Source organism: Gopherus flavomarginatus, chromosome 4, assembly GCF_025201925.1.
Source record: "Gopherus flavomarginatus isolate rGopFla2 chromosome 4, rGopFla2.mat.asm, whole genome shotgun sequence".
Taxonomy (NCBI): domain Eukaryota; kingdom Metazoa; phylum Chordata; order Testudines; family Testudinidae; genus Gopherus; species Gopherus flavomarginatus.
In genome coordinates this window covers 34,660,574-34,686,404 of record NC_066620.1, presented here as the reverse complement: position 1 = coordinate 34,686,404, position 25,831 = coordinate 34,660,574, and the positions used below count along the sequence as shown (strand labels likewise).

Here is a 25,831-nt window from a genome sequence, read left to right as displayed (position 1 = left end):
TGGGGATTTAAGTGACGGTGCTGAGCCAGTTCCTGATTCAGAACACTCTGTTACAGCCCTTACTGTTAATTTTCTATGTAAATGCCATGGTCAGGGCAAGGTACTGGACTAGATCATAGGTTTGGTTGAATAGTAATTCACATATTCTTATGGAGATGGAAAAATTATGACAGGACTCTTTTAGGAAAGTTCAGGAAAAGTTCAGACTGATTTAAGTGTTGCTACTATTGTTTATACATTTCCCCCTCCCATCCCACAAGAGTGCTAGGTGCCTATCAAGAAACTCAAAGGCGGGTTCCTGTCCTGATGAGTTTATGATCTAAGGTCCCAGTCTTGCAATCAGATCCATGTGCAAAGAACGCTGCTGAAGCCAGTGGGGCTTGGTGTCATTGCAGGGATCCACCTGTGCAGATCTGACTGCAGGATTGGGGCCTAAGTGAAGAACTGGACAAACTAGAGAAGATACAACTAATATCAGTTCAAAAATGGGATTTTTCTCCCCCCCATCATCTGTCCTTGGTGACGATTTTGACTTTTAATTAAAAAACAAAAACTTTTCAGTTGAAAACGAAAAACTTTTGATCCAGAAAATTTAGATCTAAGTGAGCTGTTTCGATATTTCTCAATGGAAATATTTCATTTTGATTTGTGGAACCAAATTGAAATATTTTTGTTTTGGCTTGGTTTGATATTAAAATTTGCTTGCCTGAGCCACCAGCTGTGTCTGATGGGAGTTGTAGTTCAGGTGTCTCATGCCCCCATTTTCCTCTACGTGTAGGTCTCCTGGGCTAGACTACATCTGTCATGATGATGCACCTTGTTCATGCCCCTTGCAGAGCTACCACAGTGCTTCATATGAGGCCCATGGGAGATGTAGTTTTGCAAGGGAGTCCAGCTCAAAGAGGAGAATGGGAGCAAGAGTCTCCTGAACTGCAACTCGAGAGACACCACAGATTTCTGAATTAAAATGTTCAAATTTTGAGTGGTTTTTTTTTCCAACGAAAAGTCTAAATTTTCAGTAGAAAGCTGATACTCTTTGAGAAAAATTTTGTACAGTTGAAATCCCAATTTTCTATCCATAATTGTTTCAGTGGAAAATTTTTCATCAATGCTAGATAGAACATGCCTCTTAAAGGGGAGAAGTGAGGAAGGACATGGCTCATAGATACATGAGAATACTGTTATGCAGTTTAGGTCTGGTTCTGTGTGCTTTAAATAACACTTTAAAGTGTTTTAAAAAGTGAAATGCATGTGTTGTCGTTCCTGATCGCCTTAAATTTCATGTCACTGTTGAAGCTTGCCCAGGGCATTTGAACTTCTGAATGATGTACTTCATCTCAGTGTAACTATATTATGTAAAATTATGTTTAATCTCTTTTTAGACAGTAATTCCTTGGATTTACAACTGTGTAGGCTATTCTAGTATATCTCTATGGCTGTATTCAATGATATATTGCAGGTTAGAGGCTGGACACCCAGAGAAAATTGTATCCTGCAAGATTTGGCAAGGAGCAGCTCTAACATTTTCAGACACTGTGTTCTCTCCAACTACTTACACAACTGTGGTATAAATCAAATATAGCTGATATCTTTAGCTGTATCTCGTATTGAATGATGTATTTGCAACGATGAATTTATTAATTGTATTTAGCCCTATCTTCCATTTTGTTATTGTTGGTGGATAAATAATAATTTCCCCAAATTTGTCAGTTATTTGAATTTATTCAACAAATAGCTTATACAAACATATCTATGGCAGGGGTTGGCAAGCTTTCAGAAGTGGTGTGCCAAGTCTTCATTTATTCACTCTAATTTAAGGTTTCGTGTGCCAGTAATACATTTTTAACGTTTTTAGAAGGTCTCTTTTTATAAGTCTATAATATATAACTAAACTATTGTTGTATGTAAAGTAAATAAGGTTTTTAAAATGTTTAAGAAGCTTCATTTAAAATTAAGTTAAAATGCAGAGCTCCCCCAGATGGGTGGCCAGGACCCAGGCAGTGGGAGTGCCACTGAAAATCAGCTTGCGTGCCGCCTTTGGCATGCGTGCTTAGGTTGCCTACCCCTAGTCTATGGGTTGCATGTGAACTGCTGGTTGTGAGCTTTGCTTTGAGTATTGGATATCTGAAATGTAAAATTCAAACGGGTTTGCTTGGACATAAGTCACTTGGTATATTTCTGTTCCCATGGTATATAATTTTTTTTGTATAATTGCTAGATTTATAATTGTATAATAACCACAAATATTTTACCACAGTATTTGATTATACTTTGATATTGTAGCATGAGGTTATCCAAACAAATGATGTAAGACCACAGTTTCCTTAAACCCAACAATTATCTGACCCAGCCAAAGCCTGCAACTAAAATGCCTGTCTCCCAGGCATCCCTATACTCAAGAACACCTTTTACTTTCCATTCCCAGCCTCAGCCTAACTTTCCCCTTCTGCAAGGCAGCTTGTGGGAGAAGGAAAAAACAATCACAATATTCTGTGTAGGACACTAGAGTGCTACAGTGTTGCCAGTTCTGGTGATTGCATCATGAATCTTCTAATACTTGGTACTTTTCCTAAAGTCACAGCTCCTGGAGTCATGTGCTCTAAGAAAAAAAGAATCAAACATTTATTATTTTCTAATATCTTATTTTGTTAAGATAATCTCATGCTATTTTGGGAACAATACAAATACCACCATGGTAAATTTTGCTTTTTCACTTGTACCTAGTATGACTTCTCTGGCTACAACTATACTTTAGGAAGAATATTTTTTCAATGCACTTTCACTTTCCATAGAATATAATTATGCCTCTTTTTTGTGAAATTAAATATTCTGACTTGGTTAAAAGGTTTTGTTTTGACATTAAATAATGTTGTTATAATTTATAACATTAAAATAAAAATGATGTTTCAGTGTTAATGAAATATTTCAACCTTATCGAAAGGAAACATATTGATCATTTCCCATTGAAAATTTCTACCAAACTAATGCATTACCGTGAAAGGTCTTCATTTAGTTAAATCAGCATTTCCTATTGAAAATTTTCCAGTGGAATCATTTTCCATTAGCTCTGTCCTCAGACTCTTCCTCCACCATGCTTTTTCCTAGCAAGTGGTACCAAGATAGGCATATTCTAACCAGGTTGTCGTGTTTACTGTTTGGTTTTACTCTTATTTTTTTCTGTCTTTTTAGCTTCTCTTTTCCTTTGGACGAATCTCATGTTAGCAATAGTTTAAGACTCCTTTCCCTCAAGAAGCTATTGACAAGACACAACAGCCCCTTCACTTCTTCTTGTTGCTACTATTGAAACCAGGTTTAGCTAGTAACCACTTACCTCTCTCAGGTGCTGAACCAAGGTGTTCACCTTTTATTGTTTGACTTGAAAGGCATGCACTCAGTTGATTAATGCTTTCATGATGACAAATAATCAATCTTTCTAAGCAAAGCAAGTTTAGTGGGTGTACATATACATTTTTCTATTTCCCTAACCTAGTGATATGCTCTACACTTCCCATGAGACATTCTATTCAAAATTTAGCTCTTGATAGATTTTCTTTCTAAACTCAGAAATAACATAACTACATGTATTTGGTTGGGATGAAATGGTGTGTTCAATGGTTAGCAGTTTGCTGAGTCCAGTGGATGGGACATTGGAATTGGTGTCAGGTCACCTGGGTTCTAGTCTGAGTTCTGTCACTGACTGATAGTGGGGAAATGGGCATGTACTTAAGTCTAACTTTTCAAATGTAATTACCAATTTTGAGTGCCTGTTTTTTCAATATCCAGCCTGAGATATAAACATCAAGTTGTGCACCCAAAATTAGTAGACATTTTTGAAAATGCTCGTCTTAACTTCTTAGTTTTCCCTCTTATGCAAAATGCAGGTAATCATCCTTATGCTCCTTTGCAAATAGTTTGACATCCTGAGATTAAAAAGTGCTACATCAAAGGTTCGTATTGTTGTATTGCTGTTGTTTATTATTCTGTATTATTCATCAGGCTCTCAGTGCTTTGCAACAATAATTAACTAATTAAGTAAGCTTACAACAGCTATGCAAGGTAAGTAAGCCTCAATAAATGCTTTGGGTTTAAAACTTACCTATCAGCAGGAAATGAACAACTACCCTTAGTTTACTTAAACCATTTCTATCAATGAGAAAATAATCTACCAGCGACACAGTTAAGCTTAGGTTCTATCCCAATTCCAAAACAGAGTTCATGCACCCTCATCTCAACATAATGATTAGACTGATTCCTAGATGTATCCTGCAGTGGCATTTAATTTAGCAGACTCAGCTCTCAGAGTTTCAAAATAGATTAGTGTGAAGAACAAAAAAAAATTGTCTACTGCACTGAGGGCTTTTCTCTTCTCTACCAGATAATAAAGGAACATTGCCTTCCATGAAATTCTAAATGAACTGCAGAGTTTGTTTCCACTACTCAGGGTGGGAGAGGACAGAGGATTTTCCCTTTTGATCTGACACACAAAGCTCTTGCTCCTATCCTGAACAGGTACTAGTACTCTAAATATGCACAGTCCCAACAACAGAGTTTTCAGCATATTTATATGAAGACATGAGACTCTTTCTCTGAATCTGTTCAGAACATTATATCTGTCCACCCGAGATATCAATCTCATGCTACTCCCTCCTTTGAAGTTAGCTGCAAAGATGAGGGCCATATGCATGTAGATTGGGAGAGGTGTGAAAAATATTCCTGCATACGTATCTGTGACTACTTTATCAGGTTTTTACTATCCAATAACAATTTATAATGAAATCCAGAAATTATGCAAGCTTATTGGAAAGGATTGTATGATTCTCAAAGAACAATTTATCGTACACATTTAGCCTCTTTCTTTTTATAGAAGAACTGCAGCAGATTATGATTTCTTCAAATATATTTGTTGTTCAATAGTATTTAGCAAATTATTTTGCTTTCTTCTTAAACTCATGTTCATTGCAAAGATTTTGTTGCAAGTACATATTAAGCCCAATATAATGAAGGAAGCATTTAATGCCTTCATAAAGTTTGGTTTACAACATCAGATTTAACCTGTCTAGATATTTGAACTGTGTATGTTTATTTGTTTTCTGATTGTTCAGATAAGCTTGTTCCCTTGGATGAGTGGAGAAGTAACTCTGGCTTAGCCCTGGTCTACACTACAAACTTAGGGTTGGTATAACTGTGTCAATCAGGAGTGTGGAAACCATACCCAAGTGACGCAATTTTGCAGACTGAACTTGCGGTATAGATAGCACTATGTCAATTTGAGGGCTTCTCCTATTGACAGAGCTACCACCTCTATGGGAGATGGAGTACCTACACTGATGGGAAAAGCTCTCCCATTGTTGTGGGTAGTGTCTTCAGAGCTATAAGTAAGGGATGTAAGACAAGCCCTTAGTTACATTATTTTACTTTTCTGTGAGAATTCAAGCCAGTAAAACTTAATAAAGTTAGACAGAATAATATACTTCTATAAGTTCTGTAGGATTTTCTGAGTGTCATTTCTGTAGCGCTCTATTAGTTTTTCTCCTGTTAAATTGTATAGTACTTCTTTTGTAAGGGCATTCTTGTTAATGGGTCTAAGTAGTGCACTGACCTTTAGTGGATGTGTAGGAGATCATTTGAGAATCTTGAGATGTTAGCACCTATGCTATAAAGAATACATTTTGTGTTCCTTCTGGCCAGGGCTGACTCCAGGCCCCAGCACGCCAAGCGCATGCTTGGGGCTGCATGCCGCGGGGGGCACTCTGCGGAAAATCCACCGGAGCCGTGGGAGATCCACCAGAGCCGCGGGACTGGCGAGCGGCCGAGCGCCCCACGCGGCATGCCGCCGTGCTTGAGGCGGTGAAATGGCTAGAGCCGGCCCTGCTTCTGGCATTTGAGTTGATCTTTACTATTCATCATATGCTTTTTGACTACAGTACAAGTTTTTTGGAGGCAGGTAAATTCAGGCACATTTATATGTTGTAGTTTTATTATTTGATTTGTCCTGAGATAATGAATCACCTCGATAGCATGCCTTTTGATCTGGCAGCACTATGGGAGGCACTGATGTAATTTCTTAAATTGTTACTTCCATCATTATGGGCTACATAAATGGTGACATGCACTGATTTGGAGAGATGGTATAAACTACTGTCAGCCTTCTCAATACCACTCTGTGGTCCAGGCTTCAAGCATTTATAAACTGCAGATATTTCCGTAACAAAACAAAGTGCTATAAGACCTTCAGTCCTCTTGATCAGCGCAATGACCTTCACCCATATAGGAATTTTTTACTGAAGTGAATCTCTCAAATTTAATTTAAAGGATGGTGAAATCACCCTTTCTTAGTTAGTTGACCTTATCAGAGCTTTTAATTTAATGAAAACTTGGATTAATTTTAATATGTACAGTCTCATCACCTCACATGATGTAAATCAGTTACATAAGCGCAGACTGCACATTGTACTGTTTAACCTCAGTGACTGTAGGTTTAGGAAGAAAAAAAAAAAGATCAATTAAATGTAGATCAGTTTAGACTTCAAGTTTTCAGTTTCCTAATGTCAGGTGCTGAATTCAGATTTCCAAGCAATGTTTTCCATATTCCCAGTGGAATGAGTCATGATATATACAGCACCAAATGATAAATTAAATGACGTGTCAGTCTAAGAAAAGCAGTCTGTAGCTTTTAAAAAAGTGTAGTACCAACTTCAATCTCTTTTTTTTTTCTTTTACAGAAAAAGGGCCACAATCTGATTTCATTTAGGGCTTGATCCCAAATCCACTAAAGTCAATGAGAGTCTTTCAGTTGACTTCAGTGGAGTCTGGATCAGACCATTGCATTACTGGTGTCAGAATTTGACCCAAATGCATTCTGAAAAGTTTTAACTGCTCCTATGCTGTGCTATAGGAATGAAATCTTGGCCCCATTGAAATCTGTGGCAAAACTCCCATTGACTTCAGTATGGCCAAGATTTTACCACAAATTCCTATTACACTTTTACCTCAGAGTTTTGGAAAAATCCAAGATCGGGGTGGGGGGAGAGGGAGAGGGTTAGATCATCTTCCCAGGTATAATCAAGGATGGTGGAAGACCAAGTGTGGCTGTGATGTAACAAGAAAGCTGCTGGAGTCAGAGCTGCAGATCCAGTGTAGCATATCACACAGACACCCAGTTCGTGCTTGTATGCTGGCTGGGAGCATCCAGACAAGGGAGCTACAGCAGCAGAGCATTGGAAGGCACCCAGGATTACAGGGCAGGTGATAACAGGCAGGGTCTGGATTGCAACTCAGAATGTGACAATCTCCAAATTCCTTTCTTTGCTTATATCATTTCACATATACTTTTGGGGGCATATATACTATTACGATCTCATTCAGTTTCATGCAGCCTTTCTAAGACAACTCAGGAGTTTACTTTATTTACTATGTCCTCATTTCATAATAAGAAAACAGATATGACTTTTCTGAACACATCTACAAAGTGTTTTTTGTTCTTTTGTAAAATTCTATATTTCTTTCATTTTTATATTATTCTTGAGATTTGCAACTGATGAAAAATTTCAGAGACTAGGTCACCAAGGTGCCATGTCCACTCAATAAGCAGCTAACTAACCTGTTTCTGAATCTGTATGCTTTATATTTTGAACCTATAAGTTTATATTCTACGTACATGAGGTGCTGGGTATTTTGTAAAATGCTGTAATTGTCTGGAAACCCTGAGCGTTCCTCTTCTCTGCACCTTATGAAATAATTGAAGGAAAGATATTTTAAATCAGATACCTATGACTGCCAGTTACACCTTTTAGTATCCAATAATGTGTTTGTAGGCTATATTTAAATGCCATAACACATAACAATGAACTCCTCCTATTCCTCAGATTTTTTTCCCCATTCATTCTGTTCGGCTCTCTCCCCATCATAATCTGATTTCCTTCTTCTCCATAACTTTAGGTCTGGCTTTAGAATAGCTTTATATTTTTAGATCCTCCTTGAGTCAGTGTTATATAAGAAAAAGTATAAGTAAAAAAGATAATGCTCAGGCAACATTTCTGAAGTTTTGCCCATTTCTAATGTTAGAACCATGCAGTTAGGATGCTGGCATTAATTTTCCTCCACTTCTTTCTGTTCAGGATCTGAGTATGAAGATTCATCACAATTTTCTTTTTTTTTAAATTGCTAACATTTTCAAAACAACTTGGATATTCTCTCACTCTTTACTTTTTATCTGTGTGGAAAGTCATCTTGACAGTGAACTTTTAAGTGTATGTCAGTCCCTTTTGCTAAAAATGTAAGATTGGAAAGGTGTGCCACAACTAGCTGAAGTGTCATCATGTTTGTGTGAAGTCGTGAAGGCATTATTTTTTTTCCGCTAATGGAACAATATCAAAAGTGGGGAATCTCAGGTTGGACAGAATCTTCTGAGAACCACATAAAGATGTGCCTTTTTGCATTCCATATAGTTTGAAGTGTCTCATACTATTGGCATTCATTGAGGCAGCCACTGAAGTTGTTTTTACTGCACTAAAGTGATATCAATTCCTAATTTGAGCAAGAAATATGACACATATTATAGCTTTAAAAATTATCAGTGGGTTTAATTAAAAATACCAGAACGAATGGAAAGCACAGCACAAAGCTCAATAGATCGTAATAAACAGGCATAAGAAGAAAGGACACAAACTTAAAACTGTGGATGAAACAGCAAAAAGTCCCCTTCTGTTTCTTCCAGGAGAATTCAAATGACAGGCAAGTCAGTCACTGAAAGGAAGCTCACAAGCCTTGTAGAAAAATGCCAGGGAACCCAAGTATGGTTGCCAGAGTCCTTCTATTGTCATTGATAGCCTCCTAATTGTCAAACCCAATCAAAATGAGTGAGAGGTCTTATGGCGAAATTTGTACTAGATTGCCTGGTCTCAGAAGTTTTCACTGAAAATTAATGTGAGACTTGTGAGGGCCTGAGAGTTTCTGCCATGCACAAGCCACATATACAAGAAGTGTCAGGATTAGTCACAAGGGCTAAGAAATTGGTTTGGGAGAGCACAATGCCTATAGTATGTATGTGGAACAGAATAGATGTACAGTCTTCTGAATTGAATATCAGAGTCTATATATCTTCTAATGGCAGTTACAGAGCCTCTTATCTTTTTAAAATTCTTCTAAAGCATGTGGTTGCTAAACAGAGGCATCCATAATAGGTTTAAAATGTCAGCTCATGAATGGGCAGGTAGTTCAAAATAATCTAAATGTGGTTTTGAATGAGAAGTATGGTGAGCTTAAAAAAACCCCAAACAGTGGAGGTTATAAAGTCAGAGGGAAAATCTCTGCAAGAGCTACAGGAACTATTCACCAGAGCCAAACTGATGAAAAAGCATCACAAAGCATAACTTGGAAAGATCACAAAACTACTAAGTGCCCATTAGATTTTGCAATGAGAAGCCAGAGAGCGGCCAATATTTACATATGTGATACAGTTATCTTATCTGAGAAAAATCAAAATGAAATGTTGACATCCCAGAACAAAACCTGCTCGTTCACAGCCTTTACTTTCTTTTTCCTTCATTTTCTCTCATTCATTTTGATTGACTTTCCCCATTACCTTGAAGAAAAAGAAATTGCTAAAAAGAAATGGAATGTTGATTAAACAGGATTTACATGTCTTTCCATTCAGTAGACACAAAGAACCTTGTGAGCTAAGTTCTCATGAGATACACACTCTGTGAGGATCACTTACAGGGTAAAATAGAAACCAGAGGGTTTTCTTAAGTGCTGTGTAATCTGCACAGGTTTGCAAGAGTTCATGTGGCCTTGCTAGGGTTTGTGTGACCTAGATGGCCAACTGTAACCTGTGTGTAACTTTAGGGGAAGTCTGTACTTCTCATTACATCTCACATATATTGCTTGTCATGCGGTGAGTTTCCGCAAGGAGTTGGGCCTTCATGAACACTGCAGCAAAGATGGTGTTTCATAGATTCATAGATTAGGACTGGAAGGGACCTCGAGAGGTCATCGAGCCCAGTCCCCTGCCCTCATGGCAGGACCAAATACTGTCTAGACCATCTCTGATAGACATTTTTCTAACCTACTCTTAAATATCTCCAGAGATGGAAATTCCACAACCTCCCTAGGCAATTTATTCTAGGGTTTAACCACCCTGACAGTTAGGAACTTTTTCCTGCTGTCCAACCTAAATCTCCCCTGCTGCAGTTTAAATCCATTGCTTTTTGTTATATCCTTAGGGCCTAAGATGAACAAGTTTTCTTCCTCCTCCTTATGACACTTTTTTAGATACCTGAAAACTGGTATCATGTCCCCGCTCAGTCTTCTTTTCCAAACTAAACAAACCCAATTCCTTCAGCCTTCCTTCACAGGTCATGTTCTCTAGACCTTTAATCATTCTTGTTGCTGTTCTCTGGACACTCTCCAATTTCTCCACATCTTTCTTGAAATGCAGTGCCCAGAATTGAACACAATACTCCAGTTGAGGCCTAACCAGCGCAGAGTAGAGAGGAAGAATGACTTCTCGTGTCTTACTCACAACACACCTGTTAATGCATCCCAGAATCATGTTTGCTTTTTCTGCAACAGCCTCACACTGTTGACTAATATTTGGCTTGTGGTCCACTATAACCCCTAGATCCCTTTCTGGCATACTCCTTCCTAGATAGTCTCTTCCCATTCTGTATGTGTGAAACTGATTGTTCCTTCCTAAGTGGAGCACTTTGCATTTATCTTTATTAAACTTCATCCTGTTTTACCTCAGACAATTTCATCAATTTGTCCAGACAGGGCTGCCCAGAGGATTGAGGGAGCCTCGGGCAAAGAAATTTCAGGGGCCCCTTCCATAAAAAAAAATTGCAATACTATAGAATACTATATTCTTGTGTCAAATTTCAGAGGGGTAGCCGTGTTTGTCTGGATCTGTAAAAGCAGCAAAGAGTCCTGTGGCACCTTATAGACTAACAGACGTATTGGAGCATGAGCTTTTGTGGGTGAGTACCCACTTCGCTGGATGCATATACATGCTCCAATATGTCTGTTAGTCTATAAGGTGCCACAGGACTCTTTGCTGCTTTTATATTCTTGTGAGGGGCCCTGGGGGGCCCGAGGCCAGGGGCAAATTGCCCCACTCCCGTCCCCCCCACCCCCGGGCAGCCCTGTGTCCAGATAATTTTGAATTATGACCCTATCTTCCAAAGCAGTTGCAATCCCTCCCAGTTTGGTATCATCTGCAAACGTAATAAGCGTACTTTCTATGCCAATATCTAAGTCGTTGATGAAGATGTTCTCTGATTTGCTTTGTGAAATCTTTGTAAATTGTGAACATATTTATGTATTTCTGAGTCATTTAGATGATATTTCAGAAGGCAAGCTTCAACTGTGAAATAGTGACGGACAAACTTCCATTTCACACAAACTGACACAAGACTCATGACAAAATGAAAGAGACACCACGAAACTCAGTCTTCAAATATGTGTATCTATCCAGAGACAACAAAAAGGCAGCAAAATGAATTGTTCATCTTTGTTTCCAGTTTTGGATATTGAAACTAGCCGATTTTTGTAGCACAAGGTTTGTCCATTTTTAAATTGCCGATGAGCACTATAGGGGTGGATAATGCTCTCAGATTAAAAGAAATTATTTTCATAGTTTAAGGCCAAGTGGGACCATTACATCATAGTCTGATTTCCTGTTTACCACAAGACATGATTTTTCACCTAGGTACTCCTATATTAAGCCCATAGGTTTTAGTTAGATTAAAACACTTCAGTCCCCAGGAGACTAAGCTCTGTATTACGGAGAGCGAACCGGAGAAACCAAGGCACCGCCAATGCCTAAGGCAGAGAATTGATCAGCTGTGACATGCCCAGGTGATCCCAGCAAGTGTACTGTGCCTTATGCTGCAGAGGAAGGCAAAGATGCCCCAAGATCTCTGCCAATCTGAGCTGGGGGAAAATTCCTTCCTGAGAGTTAATCTAGAGATTGGTATGACCATGAGCACATGAACAAGACATAATCATCCAGGCATATTTTACAATATTAACACTGATATTAAATGGTTTGAGAGCCTGTTTGAGAAATGTTCCAATTTACTAACAGACTGAAAGTGGCTTGTTCCAAACAGACATTTGAGTTGCAGTCAAAGTTCAGTGAAATCAAACTTCTTTCGAACATCATGGCAACTGTATCACAACATCTGTACATCATATCAGCCTAGAAGAGCCAACACTTCAGGAGCTCATCCTTGAAATATGGGCAGCAGATAGAGCTGCTAAGAAAATAGCTAGAACACGGTGCCTTTGAGACTTATTGATGTGTCTATACATGAGATATTAAAGAATTTCCCAAACTGATGTATCAAAACTAACTCTACTGTTCAGCTAATATGGGGCACATTTAACAGTTTCAGCTTTCATGCAAAATATTTTCTGGGCTTGTTAAATCTCCTGGGGGAGGGGGACCAGGGACGAAGGCAAATATTTAGAATAGTGCATAGTTTCTGTTAATAGTTTTTATCACACAAATTCTTGTGCACCACACTACTAACTCCTCCATGCTAAAGGATCATTTTTGAGATTTTTCATTTTTGATTTTATATATTAGTATAAATAATATAGTGAAGAGAAGGTTAAGAGGTGACTTATTGACATCTAGCAGTTCCTATGTAGGGAGAAGATACCTGACGTAAGAGGTTTCTTTAATCACCCAGACAAAGGCATAACAAGATAAATTGTCTGAAAAAGTTAAAGACCAAAAAATTCAACCTGAAAATAAGGTGCAAGTTTTTAAACAGTAATGATGATTAACCACTGCAACAGATTACCAAGGAATGTGGTAGATTTTCCATCATGTGGAGTCTTTAAATCAGGATGTCTTTCATAAAAATATGTGCCAGTTTATTAAATTTTTGGGCTTGATGCAGAAATGTCAGTGAATTTCAATCAGATTTGCTATGCAGGAGACCAAACAAGATGAACATAATGGACCCTTCTGGTCTCAAAATCTATGGGAAAAAACCCAACCTCACTGATGTCAATGGGAATTTTGACATTGACTTGAATGGGACCAGATTTCACCCTGAATCTATGCATAATATATGTTGTAAATATAATAAAAGTGCCTCATTTGGAAGGGAGTTTGATTTGTACATTGAGCTGGCATTTCCAGGTTTTTTATCTTCACTGCTTTTTACAGAAAATCTTTGAATTGTTCAACCATCTCCTCTTCAAGCTTGCCTTAGTTTTTAACTGAAGGACAGAGATACTAGCTCAGTTTTCTTGAAGAATATTATAATTATGAACTTTGTCTAGAATACCGAGTTCTAGAGGGGAAGACAAAAAGAGAAGATGCTGAAAAATAATAGAAAGTGGGAAACATGTTGCTGTATGATACCCATCAATGTTCTAAGAGGGAGAGGGGGGAGGAGAAAAATACCTCTGGTGGGGGAAGAGCAGAAATAGAATGTTTTAAAGAGCATTTCTTCTGGGTGTTACTGAATGAAATTTTCTTTGATCATTGTGAAATTTATGTGTGTTGGGATCTTAATATTTCACCATGACTCTCTATGGGTGGTGGACCCTATTTGAATTAAAGACCATCGCAGTACTTAAGATGGACTTATCTAGGGAAAAGTACTGAAGAATGTTGATTCTTGAATATTTATTGCTAAACTCACTGCAGTTAACATTTCATAAACTGTTTCATAAGTAGTACAGTTTGAATTGGTTCAAAACCTTTAGCTGTATTTTTGTCTCTTGTGGTTTCAGTATCTCATCATCAAGAATACACACATATTATGAAATTCATATGAACTTTATGAGAAACTGTATGGGAACAATTCTCTCCTGATTAGTTTTGTATTTGGGGATCCATATGGCAAGTTAGTCTATTATACAGAGAGAGGTGTGTGAAATTTGTAATTTGTGATGCTGAGATGAAGTAGCAGCACCTGCTGAGCTCATGAGTGTCTCTACACAGGGGAAGGGAATGGTCATGTTTCCTGCATGTGTGTAAAGAATGAAGCCTGCTTTCTCCAAGAGGAACAGCACAAGAGTATGCAGAAAAGCAGTGGAGTAAATGGGGGAGTCTGTATTCTGTGAGGGATGGCTTAAGACATTGTAGGGAAGGAGTGCTAGAAGGCTAGGGTGTTCTAGGGAGGAAAGGTGGGTGGGTGGTCCTTCCAAACGGCTCTTATGAATGATTAAGGGATAGTTTATGCTGTAAGCACACTCAATTTGCTCTTTATGTCCCAGAATCTGAATTCCTCTCTTCTTATGTACATAGGCAGCAGTGGTCTGAGTTTCCATATAGTCCCATCAAAGTACCTCACCCACAAGCTACATGGACAATATCTGGGATTATGAAGAGATAATTAAATCTTGATGAAACTGAATAATGAGGCGTGTTCTTCATAAATACACTTCTGCTTACAATTACTTAAGTTGTCTAGGAGGCACCTATGTAAATTGCCCCTAGCAGTGTAACTTTATCCCAAAAAAGTCAAAAGATTTGTTATGATGAGTATATATTTAAAATATACAGGAAATCCCTCTTCCTAGGAGCAATCTGACAATACAAATTAGACTGCGGAAGAGTTTCCTGGGTGAACGTGGTGAAAATGTGGGATATTTACAAATAGCCTGGACAAAAGCATTCAAAATGTACTAGAGGGACTGCATTAGAATTCATAGCAGAATAAGCATCTGCTCTTGTAAAATAGCAAAAGGGGGGTTCACCCATGATATAAGTGTGGACTAAGTAACAACATAGGACATATAGATGCAGCAGAGATGGTGCAAGTGCTGACAGGTAATTCATTCCTCTAACTGTGAGAGCTACATTCACCAAGTTAAAATTATATTAAAATATCAGACTGCAGGACTTCTTAAAGTTCTCCTTGACAAATGCTTAGTACAGCTGCATTTTCATTTGACAAATCATTGGACTCCTGAAGTGTTAGAGCTGTCAACTGGATTAAATGAATGGTGTGCTTAATATTTTTACAGGTATTAGGCTTTGTCATGGAAATGCCTTTTTCCCCTCACATTACCAAGAGCAGTCAGTTTGCTTTTATATATTAATTTGCTTAAATGTGTGTTTGAGTTACTGTTGAAAATGAAGTGGAATCCTTGAGTCTAGGAGGCAAAGTAGTTTACGATTTGGCATTTTGAATAAACCCATCCAAAAATATTGCTTTGCTTTATAGAAAAATCTTTCCAGACTTTTCTATATTTCTATTATTGGTAGGGCCTATCAGTGCGATCATTGTAGGGTCTAAGGAGAACACTGGTAGCTTGATGTTTGGAAGAAGAAAAATGTTGCTATACTCTATTCATTGTTTTATAGCGGTGTGAATTACGTCCTGTAGTATATAGTGTTTTTTAGAAAATCATTGAAGGAAGTCACATAAAATACATTTATCAAAGCAATGGATCAAAAACTTGGTACTATTTTACCTCAGATTTAAAAAAAAATCTGTAGATAAAAATTAAGAGCCATTTTCCCAACCTCTTCATAGAACAGTTTTTATTTGATTTGATCTTCAAACCTGTAGGCTCCATGCCAATACAACAATTCAAGACAATATTGCTATGTATCAGAGGTTGGAGACTCTGGAAAATAAACCCAGGGTCTCCAAACTTCATGCATTAGAAGTAAATAAGAGGTTTAAGAAGATAGACTTGGGTTTATTGCTCTGCCTGTTATTAGAGAAGATTTCAAAAATGAAATTTCAAATCTTCTCTCTTAGGACATTTTTTGCCTACCATCTACAGAAATATTGAGGCAGAGGGGGAATCAATAACAACAAAAAAAAAGGTGGGGCCAGGCTGTCAGACCTTTTTAGTTGTCTTTGGACTTGTAAATAGCTCTGCTAGTTGCTCAGATATTAAGGTGATGAAAGCCATATAAATAACCAGATAGGTGGATAGACAAACGGCTAGCAACTAGAGCTGATTGGGTAATTTGTGTCAACATGATTTTTTGATAGAAAAATACAACTACTACAAAACCAAATTTTCCACAAGAAAATTGTGATTCTGCCAAAAATTCAATTTCGCATTAGGAACAATGAAAACAGAATATTTTGTTTTGTGTTGGTTCACCAGAATCAAGATGTTTTGGTTTGTCAAAGTAAACCAAAACAATTTGTTTAGGGGCCTTTGAACATTATACTCCATCTGCCCATGGTTAAGTAGCACCTCAGGGGAGTTGTAGTTCAGGTGCTTTGTGCCTCTACTTTCTGCTATGGGCTAGGCTTCTTTGCTGGAATACGTGATGGTTCTTGGGGTCCCTATAACTGTTATTCCTCTGCCTCCAGTGAGAGGGAGACTTGCTGGTGCCGAACTGGGTGTCAGCTCCCTAACACCACCAGCCTGTTAGCCTCCCAAACCATCTTCTCTGGGCTATGCCAGCCTTTACATAGCTCTGCAGGTTAACAATGGCCCCTTTGAAGTGTTCCCTCGTAATGTCCAGCCCCTTATCCTCACTACCGCCAGTACAGGAGCCCTGGAGGAGATCCAGGGGACCTCTGACCTTTCTCCCAGACAGCAGATCAAATGTGGCGAACCCTATGATTCTTGGGGTTCCTGCCTATAAGCAAATAACACGGTGACATTACATCGCAGTCACTTTCCCTCTTGGTTGTATACATTCTCAACATAGTATTTACACTCCCATTTAATCGTTCAACTTAACTGCTTGTCTCTGGGTGATATAGCGAAGATCTCAGCTGCTTTACCTTGCACATCTTCCATAACTCACTTAGGAGCTGGGACATGAAATTTGACTCATGATCTGATAAGATTTCCTTTGGAAAACTTATTTGGATGAATATAGTGAGCAGAGCCATAACCACTGTGTCAGTCTCCTCCATGTTAAATAGAGCAATTGCCTCTGGGCAGTTTCCAGTGGCAAAGTCCACTATCCAATACACATATTTGTTTCCTCTCTGGATTGGCTGGGGAATTGGCCCAACAATATCCATAGCCACCCTAAGAATACTTAGTTGAATATCAGTAAGAGGTGCATGAGAGCCTTGTGGTGCCCTACAGGCTTCTTCCACTTCTGACATAAGTCACAAGACCTGCAGTAGTCCATTACCTCATTCTGAATATTGGGCCAATAAATTCTTATTTAATCTCTCGTATGTCTTCCCTGATCCAAAGAGACCTGCAAAAGGATATCTGTGGTAATCACTTGATGATTCCCTGTTCTGTTCATTCCCTCTGAAGCACCTAGCATTGGCTACTGTTGGAAGACAGGATACTGGACTGGATGGACCTTTGGTCTGACCCAGGGTGACCGTTCTTAGGTAACAACCTTAACTTCCCACAATGCTTAGCAGGCACAATCAGTTGTTTGTAAGATTCCTCAGGACTTCTGTTTCACCCCACAGGAGTTTCTCTGTACAATCTTCTCTTTCCTACACAGAATCTTCCCCTGTTTTCTGTATCTGGCACTTTGCTGAGTATGGACACTTTTATACTTTCTAGGGAAGAGTCGGCTTCCTATTCAAAAGCAACATTTGTTTGGGTTTTGCTTGCAAGGAGAGTGGTTACAGGTAAGGAAAAATCTTCCCCTATCTCAGTCCTGAGGATGCTAAACTATTTTTGTCTGAATAGGGGCTAAAGGTGTCTCCTCCTTCCTCAAAAACAACAAGGAGCCCAGTGGCACCTTAAAGACTAACAGATTTATTTGGGCATAAGCTTTCATGAGTAAAAAAACCTCACTTCCTCAGTTGCCTTTCATTCTGCAGTGTTCACCTTTGGGAACTCAGACATACCTTTCTACTATGGGTCACAATATTAACAGCTTTACATGAAGACATGATATTACCAATTTGTTTATTAGCTGGAATGCTAGCCAGTATACCGATATTTGAAATATCTTGTAAACCTTCCCACTCCAACTCTATTTGGGCTAAAGGCACAGTGGTTTCAAATTTTCCTAGAGTAAGGAGTTCTATCTTTTCTCCCGGGAGCACATCAACTTCCATAATCATATCTTTCCTGACCAGAAAAATTTTAGCACCAGTGTCTCTCCATCCTTGGCACCTTTGATAAACTATCAGTCGCCAATAAGTCAGGCCCTACAGTATTCACTAGGGTCTCTTCAGGCACCTTGGAGGGGTTGGATGTTTAAAGTAACCTCAGTGTTAACCTGGCCTGAATGGGGTTAATATTTGGATTTCCCTTGCTTAGGTCAATCTTTTTTCATGTGCTTAGTGGAGCCACAAGAATCTCTCTTTCTTGGACCATCCTCCTGTGAGGGAGGCCTGTAATTATGATTACCAGAAGCGGATCAATTCTGGGGTGGTGAGTGCTTGGACTCAACACTGCCCTTTTCCCAAGGATAAAATGGGGCCCTCCCTTTACATCATGTTTCTGCCGTTTCCTTTGGGGTTTGCACTCACTGAATGGTCTGGCTTGTACATAGGAATCAGCAATATCAGGTACTTCATGTACAGTGGCAGGTTTATTCCCCACACTGCCATTCTGATTTCTGTGGTATATATACTCAGGAAATGTTAGTATGAAAACAGGTCAAATAATGGGCCATAATTCCCCATCCTTTCCCTTCTTTTTCATTAAATCACACTGTGATGGGGTGGTCCACTCACTGCTAAGGTGGTGCCTCCTCCTGGTCATTCTGGGGAATAGTTTGTGAGGTCAACACCGTTTCCAGTGTTTGCACACCATCCTCTACACCTCTCTCTGGGTCTGCAGCCCCTCTTGCTCCACAAGCTGCTGCTGCTGCTGCTGCCTCTTTGTGACTTAGCCCTCTGGCCAGGTCACTACATGTGTTTTCCCCTTCCAGGATACCAAAGGGTTTCTCCAACAATACTGGGCAATCTTCCCATTCACTGCCTCATAGTGCCATTCCCTCAGTGGCTGGCAGGGGAACCCAGGCCTGTCCTCTACTATAGTTCCAGTTTAGGGACCCTCTACCCATCAGTCAAGTTCTGTTCCGTTCTAAACCTTACTGCCTTTCCCTGAGCCCTGTCCTACCTTCCTAGTTCCCTCTTCTCTGGGTTGACCATCCCAAACACACCTCCCTTCTCCCAGGGAGTGACTGCAGACTTTCCCAGCAGCCCCTTCTGTTGCCAACATCCTGGTTTATAGAAGCCGCACCTGTTCCTGCACAGGTGAAATTCTTCTAATTAAGGCTTCTCTTGCTGTCTTAATTTCCCCCATCTTGCCGCCTAATAGGCTAACTGGCTTCTGTGGTCTGCCTTAACCCTTTCAGGGCAAGTGTGGGGAGGACACCCTAACACACACATATTTTATACACATTCTCTGTGACTCATCATGCTTTGTCAGATTAAATAATACACCTTGGGGGTGGTCTGAAAGCTTTGCAATACCACTTTTAAAAACTCATCATATTTCAATGCCTCCCTCATGTCCATCTCATTAAATACTTGCAGAGGTTTACCTAAGAGTTTGGAGATCTGCATGGGTACTCTCTCTTTTCTTCTGGGATCTTGTGCATTGACAATCTTTCAAATGTGGTGAGATACTCTTCAATACAATCCATCCCTCTAAAGGGCACAGCTTGTCCCAGTCAGTGACTTTTGGGGAGGATTGCTTGCAGCTTGGAGGTTTTGTAACGACATCTCCAGCATTCTGTATTCATGCTGTGTCTCCTCATGCTTCTGCTCTTTCAACTCCCTGGTTTGCTGATGTGCAGCTTCCAGCTTCAGCTTTTGGCTTCCAGGGCTCTCTGGTATCCTTCTTCCTCTGCCTCCCACTTTTGCTTTTCTGCTTCTAGGACTCTTGGGTCGGCTTTCTCTCATGCTTTGTCTCTCTCTACTCTTCCCTTTTCTGGTGCTTTTGTTCCCTTTCCACTCTATCTCTATTCTGACCACCTCTAACTTCATGGCTGTTTTGCTGGGAGAGTGCATCAGGCTGTTTTCTGACTGTGTATCCTGGTTGATCCTTCTTTACTTTTTTGTTCCAGTTTCCTTATCTGAAACAAACAACAAATAACAAACATTAACCTTGTCTTTGTCTGTTCTCAACCATCTCACTTGTGAATCTTGCAGAATCTAGTTGACCAGTGCTTGGCATGTGATCCTCAATGAGCCAGGAAACTGTGGAAATCCTGCCATAACTATGCCACTGTGACAATTCTTGGGCTACCCAGGACAGTGAGTCACATTGTTACCCCTTCACTCCATCTTCAGCGAGACGGACACTTGTTTGTGTTCAACTGTTCCCTTCTGACCTTAAAGTCTATGAGTCTAACTCCCTGACTCCTCCAGCCTGTTAGCCACTCAAACAATCTCCTCAGGGCTCTGCCAGCCCTTACTTTGCTCTGCAGGATAACAACAGATGTACCCCAAACCCCAAGCCCCTTTGAAGAATTCTCCTATAGTGTCAAGACTCTTATCCAATGAACAGTCTAAGTAATACCAGGTCTGCTGTCTCCAAGGGAACAGTTTGGATGATTACTGGACGATACACTAGCTTGGGTGATTCAACTCAGGAGAATACCATAGTATTGAGATATATTTATAGTGGAAACAACAAGATGGTTTGTTTATTTATTAAAGGTTTGGGATTCAAGAGATAGTGAATAAAGATAATGGAAACAAGGGTTACCTAGAACACAATCATAACAAAGCTTTAAACTTCTTTGCAGTGTTTCACCCAAGTCTGGCTGAGATCCCATTTCATGAATGCACTGCCAGATTACTTCCTAGATGAAGGACAAAGGGATGTTTTCCTTGCCTTGTCCTTATATTCCATAGAGTTCATTGTCTATACCTCAGAGTCACAGTGATGCCCCGCATTCTCTTGTGTGTTCCCTATCTGTGTTCTCTATCTGTTGGTTTCACATACCCTCTCCACCCCCATTTGTATGTAAATAGGGCTTCCATTGTGTTGGCTTACTATGCTTAATTTACATGTGGACTGAGAGGGATAGATGAATAAACATCCTTTATCTGGAAGAAACATGTTTGTCAACTCTGCCTTGATATAGATTTTAGAAATATATTTTAAGCATACATAGATGATTTAGAATCATAGAATATTAGGGTCAGGAGGTCATCTAGTCCAATCTCCTGCTCAAAGCGGGACCAACAACAACTAAATCATCCTAGTCCGGGCTTTGTCTAGCCGGGCCTTAAAAACCAATAAGGATGGAGATTCCACCACCTCCCTAAGTAGCCTATTCCAGTGCTTCACTACCGTCCTAATGAAATAGTGTTTCCTAATATCCAACCTAGACCTCCCCAGTGAAACTTGAGACCATTGCTTCTTGTTCTGTCATCTGCCACCACTGAGAACAGCCTAGCTAGATCCTCTTTGGAACCCCCCTTCAGTTAGTTTAAGGCTGCTATCAAATACCCCCTCACTCTTCTCTTCTGCAGACTAAATAACCCCAGTTCCCTCAGCCTCTCCTCATAAGTCATGTGCCCCAGCCCCCTAATAATATTCATTGGCCTCTGCTGGACTCTGTCCAATTTGTCCACATCCATTCAGTGGGGGTGGGGGAGGGACAAAAACTGTACACAGTACTATACGTGTGGTCTCACCAGTGCCGAATAGAGGGGAATAATCACTTCCCTCAATCTGCTGGCAATGCTCCTACTAATACAGCCCAATATGCCGTTGGTCTTCTTTGCAACAAGGGCACACCACTGACTCATATCCAGCTTCTCATCCACTGTAATCCCCAGGTCCCTTTTCTGCAGAACTGCTGCTTAGATAGTTGGCCTCCAGCCTGTAGCAGTGCATGGGATTCTTCCTTCCTAAGTGCAGGCTTCTGCACTTGTCCTTGTTGAACCTCATCAGATTTCTTTTGGCCCAGTCCTCCAGTTTGTCTAGGTCACACTGTATCCTACCCCTACCCTCCAGCATATCTATCTCTCCCCCGAGTTTCGTATCATCTGTGAACTTGCTGAAAGTGCAATACATCCCATCATCCAGGTTCTTAATAAAGATGTTGGACCAGCCCCTGGGGCACTCCACTTGATACCGGCTGTCAGCTAGACATCGAGCTGTTGATCACTACCCATTGAGCCCGACAATATAGCCAGCTTTCTATCCAGCTTTTTATAGTCCATTCATCCATCCCATACTACTTTAATTTGCTGACAAGAATACTAGTTGGTCCCAGAAGTGATGGGCTAGTACCAGAAGTGATGGATACTTCTCACATAGTATAGGTACATCTATTTCAAGATTTTAATGCCCAGTACGACCCTGGTTTTCATTTACGATCTCATATGATAGTCTTTGATGAACCAGAATGTACATACCAGGAGCAGGATAGTCTTGTAACCTCCATACTGGATGGCATTGAGAGATATATGAGTCACAGCAGGGCTATCCCTCGGGAGGTGTGGGGCGCGTGGCAGAAGTAACAAATCCGTCACTTCTGGGACTGACCGTGTTGGGCCAAATGAGGGCCCCCCAAAGCACAGGGCCCAAGCAGTCACCTCGATTTGACATACCCCAGGGACAGCTCTGGGACACAACCTATATGTCCCATGATGCACCATACTCTCCCCTCTGACCAGTTTCACCACACAGAAATTCTGATTTTTTTTTTTGCTTAGCCTTTCTAGTGATCGAGTTGTGAGTCAGATTTTTTTAAACAAAACTATAGCAACAGAAAACCCTTTTGCAGGTGTCCGAGTGTTAATATTCATTGACACAGCCAAGGGAACATCCATTCGAAGGAAAAGATTTTAACTTCTTAAGGAAGAAATTACACAAAATAACACCAATTTTTTCCTCTGCCAGACTTCAAGTAACATTAAATGATAAGTGAACTGTGTTTAGGTGCTAATCCAGAAATATACATACATATGTGATTAATTTTAAGCATACGAGTAGTCTCACTGAAGTTAAGGGATGAATTCTTTTAGTTTCAAAATGTATTTTTTTTTAAATTGGCAACTAATGGAATAGACTGATTTAGAAAGAGGATTTACAATTTACTAAAAATATTCCTTTCCTTTGTAGGAATATAGGATTTTGTAAGAATTTTATAAACGCTATAAACTTGGGCTAAATCCTCCAGCTGCCATAAATTGGCATAGTTTCCTTGAAGTCAAAGGAATGATGAACTGGTCTAATATTTGTCTGTATTTAATAACTACAATGCCAAAAACTTTTTTCCCTCTGGTCACCTTTTGGATTTTTCTCTCCCTCCTGTCCCCTTTTAATTCATTGTCCAAATATGTTATACAAACAATAAAAAAAGTGGAATTTGATATCAAAATGTATTTTGAAATACATATTATCTTACTGTCTTAAGTGGTAAAGGGTATATTCTTCAAAGGAGTATTTATATGGTTATGAAGACAGCTAGGAAAAGAATTTTCAAATGAGTGTTTCCAATTTTGTTTATTTGAAAGATGCTTATATAAATTACTTGATTTTCAAAAGTACTGAACAGCCAGCAACTCTCATTGACTTAAACAGTTGCAAATCCATCATGGTGTTGGTGGCATGGAAAGTGGTGTTGCACAATCCTTTGAAAGCAGAGTGGTGTAGAAATGAGGAGATAAGAAGATTTATATAAACACCAATGTTGTGGATGTTTAGCCAAAATTGTGAAACTTTTGAGGTCTGTGCTCAAACTTCAGTTTCTAGGGTATCTATGGCCTGGTCTACAATACAGAGTTAGGTCGAATTTAGCCGCATTAGGTCGATTTAAAAATGAATGCGTCCACACAACCAACCCTGTTCTGTTGACCTAAAGAGATCTTAGAATCGACTTCTGTACTCCTCCTGGCAAGGGGAATAGCACTAATATCGACTTTGCTGGGTCGAATTTGGGGTAGTGAGGATGCAAATCGACAGCATTGGCCTCCAGGAGCTATCCAAGAGTGCTCCATTGTGACCGCTTTGGACAGCACTTTGAATTCCAATGCACTAGCCAGGTACACAGGAAAAGCTCTGGGAACTTTTGAATTTCATTTCCTATTTGGTCAGCATGGCAAACTCAGTAGCACAGGTGACCATGCAATCCCCCCAGAATCATAGAGCGTATAATGTTTCTATGCTCCCCCTATCATCTCTGTCCCTGAGGTTATTGCAGATTAAAAGGCAAAAAAAAATGCACTCGCGATGACATGTTTTCCAAGCTCATGCAGTCCTCCCACATTGACAGGGCATAGCTTGATGCATGGAGGCATTCAGTGGCAGAGATCAGGAAAGGACATGATGAAGCATCTGTTGGGGGAGCAAATGGACATGATGATGAAGCATCTGTTGGAGCTGCAAGAAAGCCAACAAGAGCACAGACCCCTGCTGCATCCACTGTATAACTGCCTACTCTCATCCCCATGTTCCATAGCTTCCTCACCCAGACGCCCAAGAACATGAAGGGGATGGGGGAAGGGAGGCTCTGGGCACCCAGCCACTCCACTGCAGATGATGGCCAAAGCAACAGAAGGCTGTCATTCAAACAATTTGATTTTTAGTGTGGCTACAATAAGCAATGTGGCCTTGTCCTTCCCTCCTCTCCCAGCCCACCCGGGCTACCTTGTCTGTTATCTCATTTTTTTTAATTAATAAAGAATACATGGTTTCAAAATAATAGTTACTTTGTTTCAAAGGGGGGAGGGTGGTTGGTTTAGAGGGAATTAAAATAAACAAAGGGGGTGGGTTTGCATCAAGGAGAAACACACACAATTGTCACACCGAAGCCTGGCCAGTCATGAAACTGGTTTTCAAAGCCTCTCTGATGTGCAGTGCCTTGCTGTGCTCTTCTAATTGCCTTGGTGTCTGGAGCAAAACGATTGTCTGCCATTGCTTTCACAGAGGGAGAGGTGACTGACGCAATGTACCCCAAACCTAGGGTGACCAGACAGCAAGTGTGAAAAATTGTGACAGGGAGTGGAGGTAATAGGAGCCTATATAAGAAAAAGACCTCAAAATCGGGACTGTCTCTATAAAATCAGGACATCTGGTCACCCTACTCAAACCACCCATAACAATGTTTTGTGTTTTATCCGGCACTGGGAGTAACCCAGAATTCCAATGGGTGGCAGAGACTGCGGGAATTGGGATAGCTACCCACAGTGCACCTCTCCATAAGTCGATGATAGGCATGATAGTGAGGACGCACTCTGCCAACTTAATGCACTTAGTGTGGACACACACAATCGACTGTATAAAATTGATTTCTAAAAATCAACTTCTATAAAATCTACCCAAATTTCATAGTGTAGACATAGCCTATCTCTCCCACCTTTTCCTTCCCTTTCTCAGACCTCCAATGGAATCTCTTCCTCCACCCCCTTCTGTAAACCAGGCAAATAACCTACCTTCTGTGTGACCTCCAGCAAACTCTGCTTTGTCCAATAGACCCCATATACTTCCCTTCCCAGGATTTGCAACTGCATACTAGCTTCTCTCTCTTTTCCTTTCGGCTATTCCTAACTTTTAAAAATACTATTTTGGAAACCTCAGTTTCTTTGCTTGCCACTGTTCAGACTCTGAACTGGTGCTTTCTCATCATACATACTTCAGAACACACTGAGGCCATGGCTACACTGGAGAGTTGCAGCGCTGGTGAGGGAGTTACAGCGCTGCAACTTAGGATGTGGCCACACTTGCAAAGCACGGCCAGCGCTGCAACTCCCTGGTTGCAGCGCTGGCTGTACACCCGGTCGTGCCTCGGGTGTAGCGATTCCAGCGCTGATGATCCAGCGCTGGTCAGCAAGTGTGGACCCCACCAGCGCTTTTATTGACCTCCGGGGTATAAGGAGGTATCCCAGCGTACCTTTTAAGCCTCTCTGGTAATCCTGCACACTCCACTGCCCTGGGCTCAGCTGACCCCACCTTTAAATGCCCCAGGAATTTTAAAAATCCCTTTCCTGTT

At 40.2% G+C, this 25,831-nt stretch overlaps 1 long non-coding RNA gene across 1 annotated transcript; it reads left to right on the top strand.

Annotated features, from left to right (window-relative positions):
* The first annotated feature begins 17,155 nt into the window (after positions 1-17,155).
* On the top strand, positions 17,156-24,427 carry LOC127050261 (uncharacterized). The gene is made up of 3 exons (XR_007774186.1): positions 17,156-17,297; positions 17,479-17,546; positions 24,116-24,427. It is a non-coding gene; the product is annotated as an uncharacterized LOC127050261 (long non-coding RNA).
* The last annotated feature ends 1,404 nt before the right edge of the window (positions 24,428-25,831 follow it).